The sequence below is a fragment of the Sorex araneus genome, chromosome 4, assembly GCF_027595985.1.
Source record: "Sorex araneus isolate mSorAra2 chromosome 4, mSorAra2.pri, whole genome shotgun sequence".
NCBI classification, from domain to species: domain Eukaryota; kingdom Metazoa; phylum Chordata; class Mammalia; order Eulipotyphla; family Soricidae; genus Sorex; species Sorex araneus.
In genome coordinates, this window is record NC_073305.1 from 216,094,463 (window position 1) to 216,104,385 (window position 9,923).

The 9,923-nt window shown below is 47.9% G+C and overlaps 1 long non-coding RNA gene across 1 annotated transcript; it reads left to right on the forward strand.

The window, feature by feature from the left end:
- Positions 1-3,079: 3,079 nt before the first annotated feature.
- On the forward strand, positions 3,080-8,430 carry LOC129404424 (uncharacterized). Its single transcript, XR_008629855.1, has 3 exons — positions 3,080-3,180; positions 4,493-4,583; positions 8,337-8,430. It is a non-coding gene; the product is annotated as an uncharacterized LOC129404424 (long non-coding RNA).
- Positions 8,431-9,923: the final 1,493 nt, after the last annotated feature.

Genomic DNA, 9,923 nt, shown 5'->3' on the forward strand with positions numbered 1-9,923 from the left:
GTCAAGGTGTGGGGAAGATGATTCAACCAGATGATCTATGTAAAATGCCTTCCTTAGCTTCTGGCTTATAGCTAGTAGTGCTCAGTACACGTTAGCTATTGTCGTTTTGTGTTGTCTTGTGAGGTGCTTTATTTATCATGCTGTTTTTTTGTGTGTGTCTGTAACTATAAGATCATCTTAGAAGAGGAAAACACACATGCTTGTACACAAACACACACACACACACACACACACACACTTCCATACCCACTCTACCTCACCAGTCCACATAGGGCTTGTTTGGAAGTTCCCCTTTCAGATCAATTTTGACCTATTTCTGTCATCCTTTGCACACTGCTTCTTGTCCATCCTATTCCCAGCTGGCTCAGAAGGTTGGAATGTTTGTTATTTACTTCAGGGTTCTTAGCTAGAGGTGGATAACTCAGTTCCTGTAGGTCTGTGTGTATAGACTCTGGAGGATTTGCCAACTTGGAAAGGAAACTTTTTTATTATTATTATTGACCTCTGACTGATTTTTCACATTTCTTCAATTATGAGCGAAGGCAAAAATCCACAGCAGAATGAACAATTTCTGTGACTTGGCCACCTTTGGAAATCATCACTATTTTCATGTCTCATTATAATTCTTTCAGAATCTTCCAATATTCCTTATGTTCCTCGGTTCTCTGCAATTACAGTGTGGTTAGACCCAGGCTAGAGTTTTTTCCTTAACGTGCTAATAAAGAACAACACATGTGGCTTACAGTATTATTGCCTTAGAAGTTCAGTTTAATATTTCTCTACATTTGAATGCAGGTGGCTCCCACAATGCATTGCAACCCCATGTCTTTTATTACCTTTATTTGAAAATGATGTTCTGACCATTGTCTCTGCCACATTGACCAAGTGATCTATATCATAAAGCTATTAAAAAACCCTTTGGTAGAGCAGGAGTTTACCTCAAGAATTGGGGACTCAAGGGGCTGGAGTGATAGCACAGTGGGTAGGGCGTTTGCTTTGCACGCGGTCGACCCGGGTTCAATTCCCAGCATCCCATAGGGTCCCCTGAGCACTTCTAGGAGTAATTCCTGAGTGCATGAGCCAGGAGTAACCCCCGTGCATCACTGGGTGTGACCAAAAAAAAAAAAAAAGAATTGGGGACCCCAAAGCCACAGGGTAAAGTCTTTGTCTTTGTGACTTCTTACGTGACTTTAGGCAATTCCTTTTACTTTTCAGGACATTGGTTTTCTCATCTATAAAATGAGGACCTTGACCTTCTGGGATGTTCCATGTCTAAGCTCTTTCCCAGCTTCGTCAGCCAGGCTTTGTCTTCTGACGACGCTGTGAAGGTTGATCATTACAATCCTCTCTGGCTGCTGGGAACCTGTGTCCTTCTGTTTGGGGGAATCCTGATGAGGAGGCCTGGCCTGCTTCCTGCAGAGCAGCCGGTGGGCACCTTCTTTCCTGAGTTCCCTCCTCAGCCAAGCACGGGCCCAGCCGCTGTCGCATCTAAGGACTCTCTCGGCCAGTGGACCCGCCAAGGACTTTGAATTGGAAAGTGGGGCAAAAGAAGGGCCAGGCAGAATTTGTTCTGGCAAGAAGCAACCACTTCATCCCAGTGTCACCTAGAATCACCTAAAGACCTTTAGAGGTGACAGTGGGGCTGCATGTATTCTGGTTTGGGTGGTTGGGGGCATACAAACTGTGATGACGTCCCCCTTGCCTTTTGGAGAACCCACAAGCTACCGAATGTCCTTGGATAAACCTTTGTTCTTAAAATACGGAGAGAGTGTCTGTTGGTCATGGCATCCGTTGTGTACTTAGGGCTCCTGGGAAGACATAAGCTGCAAGACGGTCCTGGGAATTCATCCTTGAGAGTGAGGACTGGAGTGTCTCTGTTCCTTTCAAAGTGTCATTCAGTCTCTGTGTATTTTCACAGCAAGTGAATAGTGGCAAGGGGCTGGGGGTCCCGCATTTCCCAAAGGCACCTCCAGTGAGCCCTGCCTCCTGGTGGTTATCCGCAGGGATAGGAAATGTGCTGCCATGTGGTTGCTGTGCTGGTTCGTGTAACCAACAGTCAGTCGCGGAGGTCACTTGCAAAACTGGGCTGTGGCAGGTGGTAGCTTCCATTTTGGATGCAGTCTCCCGCCCCTGGGTCACTCCCTCACGGGGAAGCCAGCTGCCCTGCTGTGGGCATCTCTGTGGAACTGCCCACATGGCGTGGAAACAAGCCAGAGAAAGCTGGGGCCTGCCAACAAATGGGAAGTGGGCTTGCCCTCCGAGAGGAATCTGAGGTGGCAGCTGGCTGGTAACTGCAATAAAAAAAAATGTTTGTTTTTAAGCTGTTGATTTGCATATTTAAAAATTATTTTTGAGGGAGTGTTGGGGGCATACCCAGAGGTGCTCTCTGTTAGGAGTGACTCCTGGAGGTACTTCGGGAACCACATACGGTGCTGGGGATCAAACCAGGGTCATGACTGAGGCAGCCACATGCCAGGCAAATGCCTTACCTCCTGCACCATCTCTCTGGCCCCTAAGCTGTTAATTTAGGGGGACACGGAGAGAATAATTTGTTACACAGTCAGAGTAAGAGACCACTCTCTTACGATTGCATGTTCTTGTGGTTTGTATGTATAGCTCGGTGGGTAGAAGGTGTGACAGGAAGAGCTGGAGGCGACAGACGAGTCTTTCTCTAATTATGCAGACAGGAGGGTAGATAGACAACAGTCACTCTACATAAAGAGTTCTACAAGTCAGCCTGACAAAGACCCACAACCCCAAAGGAATTTTCCCAAAGGAAAATGAATGTATGACCTTGAGAAAGTCCCTGAACCAGTCTCCTCATGTTTAAAATTGGGGATGTTATGTTTGGGGGGGAGGATCAGATTTCCAGAGTTTTAAAATCAGGGCCACCAAACTGCCACGGAGTTTTTAAAAGGCGTGCTGGCACCGTGTACATGTGATGAAAGTATTGCTTACGTGAAACGAGTGATTTCCAGAGAAGCACTCCACGGTCTCCCTTACAAGTGGCATCTCAAGTAGTCCCCAGGGGAGGGTGTGTGGGAGAAATGGGGAGATGAGGGTCCAAGGATTCCACCGCCTGGAATACACTAGACCTTTGCAGAGCTAGATCTGAATGAAATTTCAACATGTAGCAGTGGAAACCGAAGGAAGAGAACAGAGACGCCACTTCCTGTCCAGGTAGATGTACTGAACTGGGGTCTTCTTTGGGGGCGGGGCTTGACATCCCGCAGGCTCACAGCAGGGCTGCTGTAATGTATTCATGTGTCTCCGTCCACATGAACACCACAGCGGGGGTTTCTCCTGGGGCCACGAGGAGGGGCTCAGCCTGCATTGACCCCTGTGGGCAGCTGGCTTATTTTTAGCCTTTCCCCCTCCAGGGCTGGGGACCCCCGTCGGAGTGGCGGCGGAGAGCTGAAATGAACCCTTTAATTAAGAGTTAAAGACTTTCATCTGCCTCAAACTTGGTTTTCTTCCGAGAGCCGATCATTTTTAGAAGAAAAAAAAGAGATGGAAGGGAACACAAAATGCCACCCCATACAAAGCCAGGAACATGCGGCGCCCAGACAATTGTGGTCTCTTTGGCAATGCAACGCCCCGCGCTGGCAGCCGCAGGCGCTGCTTCCCCCCATCTGAACCCAGAACTCGCTTCCAGACCCGCCTCCGTTTGCGCTGACTCAGCATGGAAGCATGCTCCGACCCCCCAACTCTGCAGGCTGGCTGCCAGCCTCTCCCCTCCCTCCCATCAGCCCCCACCCCCACCCCACCCCATCTCCAGGGAACTTTTGCATTCAAATGAGCTTTGACTTATTCTGCTTGGGGCCTGGAAAAATGGGGCAGGGAGGTTCTCTGCCTGGTGGCCTGCAATGCAAAGCTGCCTAGGGTGTAAATAATTGAAGGGGCCAAAGCTCTTACCTTTGGCCTTCGCAGTGTGTGTGTGTGTGTGTGTGTGTGTGTGTGTGTGTGTGTGTGTGTGTGTGTGTGTGTGTGTTGGGGGTAGAGGTGGGGGGCTGTTGGGAGCACTGCAGCAGGAGCTACAAACTTGCAAAGGCCCTCCGCGGCCAGGAGCGGGGGAGCTTGAAGGCTAGATTATTTTTCTTTCTCCTTCTGCAGCCAGCCTCCCTCTGTCTCAGACCTGCTTGAAGCCCCCTCACCCCACCCCTCGCCCCCACTGCTCTGTCTGGAGGGTTTGACCTACCGGAGAGAAGGATCCGTGGGCGCCGTGATTTAGCATCTTCCGGACTGCCCCACCAGGGAAGACTCCTTGCAGGCACCCATCCCACCTGTGCTTTTTGTCTCCCATTTTCTCCCGGAGGTTTCTGGAGAAGAGCTGGTGGTGGGCACAGTGCAGCCTCCCTCCCTGGGGGCCGTCTGTGCCTGGTTTGTGGGGGGCTGTCATCTCGAAGTAGACCACCATTGGCCTTGGGGTTCCTGCTGAACAATTTTTGCTGAATTCTTCTTCTAACCCCTGGTCCGGTGCTCTTGTCTCTAGCCCATGATCAACTGTGGCTGAGTCTTGGAGCAGCTTTGGTCTGGGTCTGGGCAGACAGACGACGGCTTTCCTGGGAGTTGAGCCTTCGGAGGTGAGGAGGAGATGTTCTAATTCTGGGTGGTGGATGGTGGATGGTGGCCCTGCTGGCCTTTGCCAAGTCAGAGACTTTGGTTGTTGTTGTTATAGCTGGGGAGATGCTCCCCAGTACTCCCGACTTAGCTTGTGAACTTGACAATTTAGTGCTGGGGTCACCGGAGCTGACCACCTTGGTGGGGCTCCAACCCCTTTACCTATACCCCAGCTCTTTGGGCTATTGCTCACAGTGCCCCAAATCAGCATTTTAATGCTGGGTTTTTCTTCTGAGTGGTTTAGGCCAAGGGTGGGGGGACCTCTTTGGCCCTGTTTGTTCCCCAGATTTTCTGGTGGATTGAATGATAAACTCTCCAGAGACACACTTTTTGGTGGGTTGAACCTTATACTTGGGCCCTTATGTGAGCTTGGGGTAAGGTACTGGCTTATAAAGTTTCCGTGGATGTTTCCATTTTGCCACGTGGAGATACTTACCCTTCTCCTAGCTCATTGCTCTGACTGCATCTATCCCTGGATGAAGGTTGGGTGACTGGGCTCTAGGGCTTTTCAGAGCTTGCATTTTTTTCTTTTTGGGTCACAGCCAGTGATGTCCAGGGGTTACTCCAGGCTCTGCACTCAGAGATTACTCCTGGCAGTGCTTGGGGGACCAAATGGGATGCCAGGGATCAAACCTGGGTCAGCCACACGCAAGGCAAACACCCTACCTACTGTATTATCAGTCTGATCCAAGAGCTTACTTTTTTTTTTTTTGGCATGGACAGTTGATTTAATTAGCTGAGGTTGTCTGGGTCACACTAAGTTTACATCATAGCTTTTCCAAGTCCTTGCCATAGAATCCAGAGTGAATTCCTTTTCCTCTCTCATCAGCAGTGTTTTTGATGACAGACTGGGAGAAGGATGCATTCCTGACTCCAGAGGCTTGAGCTACTTAATGAAATCATGCCTAGCATCTCACCACACTGTTCGTATCACTAGCCTATGGACTCTTTGCCATCAGCTTGCTCTGGGCTCAGCACCTACTGTGGGTTGTGCCTATATATCTGCACTGGGATGGGCTGCCCCTCACAGCCCTGCAAGGGAGGTCATGGCTATTATTCCCATTTCCAGAAGAGTAGGCCAGGCTGTGGGGAAGCAAATAAATCAGCATGGCCAGATGTGGAAGGAACAGCAGGGGAATCTGTCCCCAGGCGCCTCATCCCTTGATTTGACTCGTCCCCATCACCTTCTGACTTCTGCCCACCTCCCTGTGCTATTTGGGGACATCGGTAAACAGCATTCCCAGTTCTGTCCTTCAAAGATGTTTTAGAGCTTTTCGGCTTCTTGCTGAGTGGCAAAAACAGAAGCTATTTCAAGGGACCTTCTAGGAATAGTGCGAGGAAACTTCCCTGTCTCTAGGGCACCCGCAACCTTGGACCTGGAGATTCAGGCAGAGGCTCGGGGTGCCAAGCAGGCTGTTGACGGGCAGTGGGGCTTTGCTTCGTGTCAGAAGAAAGTGATTTTTCAGGGTAGCAGAATGAACAGCAGGAACTGTCTGAGGCTTTGTCTCTTTAAACACACCCCTGAAGTTCATTCTGTAGAGTGAGTTGATGAGTGGAGGGCTGGGCCTGATGAGAAAATAACCCTGTGATGCTTTAGAAGCTTCTGGGCTTGGCAGTCAACCAAGCAGAGGCACCTTTTTGATCCATTTACTAATAATATGTGGCTGACTAGGAAGTGCGGGGGACAATTATTTCTTCAACTTCCCAAGGAATGTCTCCAAAAGAAAGTACTTTGGGTGGGGTTTATCTACTTGGGAAGGATGACGGAAGTTATATTTTTGAGTTTCCAGACTTTCTCCCTAACTCTTTTATTGAGCTAGAGTGGGCTTTGGACCCGCTGAGTTCTAAAGTCTCTGCTAGCCTCTCAATTTGATCATTCCACCCTGCCCCCTCCCAGACAGAATCACTTATTGTCCTTCTAGAGTCCCAGTTTGACCTGTTCCTCATGTTACACAGGCACGTTAATGATGCTAAAAGAATCTCCTGACATGACAGTCCCTTCTTGGTAGTAGAAACGGAGTTGATGACTAGAGGCTTCATCAACACAATGGATTCATTCTGTATACCAGGAGTGGACCAGAGTCCTCCTGGGGAAATGGGCTTCCCAGGATAAAACATTTACTCCTTGTCCTCCATCTCCACTCTGAACCCTCACAGATGGCTGGTTATAGATGAGCAGAAATAATAAAATCATCCCACAGCCCCCTCACATTTGTAGACACAAACACAATGATCACTGTTTATTGCACATCTATTTCAGTCCAGCTGTCTACACAGATCCTCCAGAAGACTTACAGCTCTGAAAAATAGGCAGTGTTTACTCCATTCTCTGAGTTAGGAAAAGGTAACTGGGAAGGAGCAAGTAAGTCACTTACTATTGTGCAACTACTACATACAGAATTAGGACTTGGGCCTGAATCCCTTCAAAGGTTCTCTCCATCTTATTTCTCTAGAGCCACTAGAGGGTATCATGAAAGAAAAGATCCAGTTTCTTTCTTTTAATACTTTACCTATAGTTAAGGTTCCAAAGACATAACTATAATAATAAAAGGCTAACTTCACCAAGAAACTACCATGTGTCAGGGACTCTGCTAAATCATGTAGATTTTCTCTAATTCTCTCCACACCCCTGTGAACTCCACTTATATCCTAAAGGAACAAATGATGCTCGCTCTTTATTTTAAAAAAAATTTTTTTATTAGAGAATCACTCTGATGTACAGTTACAAATTTATGAACTTTTGTGTTTGCATTTCACTCATACAGTGATCATTTACCCATCCCTCCACCAGTGCCCATTCACCTCCACCAATGATCCCAGTATCCCTCTCACACCCCCACCCCATCCCCCACCACCCCACCCTGCCTCTGTGGCAGGGCATTCCCTTTTGTTCTCTCTCCTTTTTGGTGTTGTAGTTTGCAATAGAGGTGTTGAGTGACCTTCATGTTCGGTCTATAGTCTACTTTTAGTTTGCATCTTCCAACCCGAATGGGTCCTCCCAACATCCTCTACTTGGTGCTCCCTTCTCTGTCTGAGCTGCCTTTCCCCCCAGCACGTGAGGCCAGTTTCCAAGCTGTGGGGCAGACCTCCTGGTGCTTATCTCTACAACTCTTGGGTGTTAGTCTCCCACTCTGTTATTTTAGATTCCACAGATGAGTGCAATCTTTCTATGTCTGTCTCTCTCTTTCTGACTCATTTCACTTAACATGATACTTTCCATGTTGATCCACTTATATGCAAATTTCATGACTTCATTTTTTCTAATAGCTGCATGGTATTCCATTGTGTAGATGTACCAAAGTTTCTTTAACCAGTCGTCTGTTTTTGGACACTCTGGGTTTTTTCCAGATTTTGGCTATTGTAAACAGTGCTGCAATGAACTTACAAATGAAGATGTCATTTCTACTATACCTTTTTGCGTCTCCAGGATATATTCCCAGGAGTGGTATTGCTGGGTCAAATGGGAGCTCAATTTCTAATTTTTTGAGAATTGTCCATATTGTTTTCCAAAAGGGATAAACCAGTCGGCATTCCCACCAGCAGTGAAGGAGAGTCCCTTTCTCCCCACATTCACGCCAACACTGGTTGCTTTTGTTCTTTCGGATGTGGGCCAGTCTCTGTGGTGTGAAATGATATCTCATTGTTGTTTTAATCTGCATCTCCCTGATGATTAGTGACGTAGAGCATTTTTTCATGTGTCTTTTAACATGCTATAGCTTTCACCAGAAGATCTAAGCTTCGAACCCTGGCAATCACACTTTGGTTTCCACACCTCTAACTACGGTAGCTGCCTCAGACTGTCGATCTGGGACCCAGACTGGTAAGAGAACATTTTACTTGAAGTTGGCCTAAGCCTGGGATGGGGCAAAAAGGATGTGATCAATGGGAGCTAAGACCAGGGGTTAAGGGTCAAGGCAATGATAGGTAGTTAAGTTGCACTTGGCTATAAAGCCTTCAGAACCACGGACAGCTACCCAGAGAGTTGTTTTTTTCCCAAAGATTTGTCTTAAATCAAACCAAAACGTTGTTACCTTTCAACCAGGTTCCTGCGTTCTCTTCCCGGTCTTTATCGTTAACTGACCTTCCTTCCTTTCCTGCTTGGCTCAGAATCGTTTTCAGTCCCCTCAGGAGCGTTCGATGTGCCGTGGTTCATGTGAGCAACTGCCTGGGCACTCCTAGCTGAAGAGAACCTCAGAGGTTTGATGGGAGAGGAGAGGCGGTTGGAGGGAGTGGCCAGGGAGGAAGGGAGAGTGAATTCTCAGCCTTCATGACCCGTGGGTCTGTCCTCTAACAACCCATTATCCTCTAACTCAGGATGAGGTTAAAACTAGGGCCAGGGCCCTGACAATAAACACGCGCCGTTAAAAGAGTTCAGTTGAAGAACACAAAGACAATGTCACAAAGAAGCTCCTGATTAATCGCCAAATGGAAGGTGCAGTCAAATGCCACTGGAGGGTGAAATCATCGTGAAGCCAGAGTGGTCCTGGGCGACAGCTGAAGGATGGATGTGGATACGCGGTGATAAGGAGAGGGATATTTCAGAGCGAAAGTGAAGCACACAGACACGTTCTGGGCGGTTGGGCGCTTTGCGAGACTCAGTGGAGAACAGAAAGGCAATTTCCTCCCTTGGAGATGAGGTTCGCCTCCTATTTGTGGTGATCAAATTTGATTCTGATTTTTTTATACATATATGCAAAATGGCATCGGGATGAAGAGGCATCAGATCTGTTTCAAGCCGTTGGGCGGCTGATGTGGACACAGAAGGCCTCCCATACCTCTTTTTTTTCCCAGACAGCTCTATTAGCGTTGGGTTTCTGCTATAATTATAAAACATCATTGGAGACAAGCTGTGCAGAAGCATTTCTCCCCAAGCAGCGATGGGGCCCAGAGAAGCTGGGTTGTCATTTGCAGGAGACAAATGACAATGATCCCCTGAGATGTAGTGCGCAGGAAAAATACAATCCTATTATACGAGACTGTCATTGTCAAAGGTTTCTTCTTGTTCCCAGCTCAGACAGAGGAGGGAGACAAGGTACCATGTTAGCAACAGGACTGCAATTTCGCCCAGAAGATGGAAAGATCAGCAGATCCCTGCCACTTCTGCAAAAATAGTCCTTGGGGGTTGAATCAAATTAAATGCATTAGGAGAAAAATGTTTTGATGTTCCAGAGAAGGAACTATGGCTTAGCCACCTTAGCGCCACATCTGATGGGTCCAGGAGCCTTGGTGAGAACATGCCATGTCCACCTTCTTTAAAGAGTCCTCAGCCTCCCTGAGCAGTGGAGAAGGCTTCCAACAGGAAT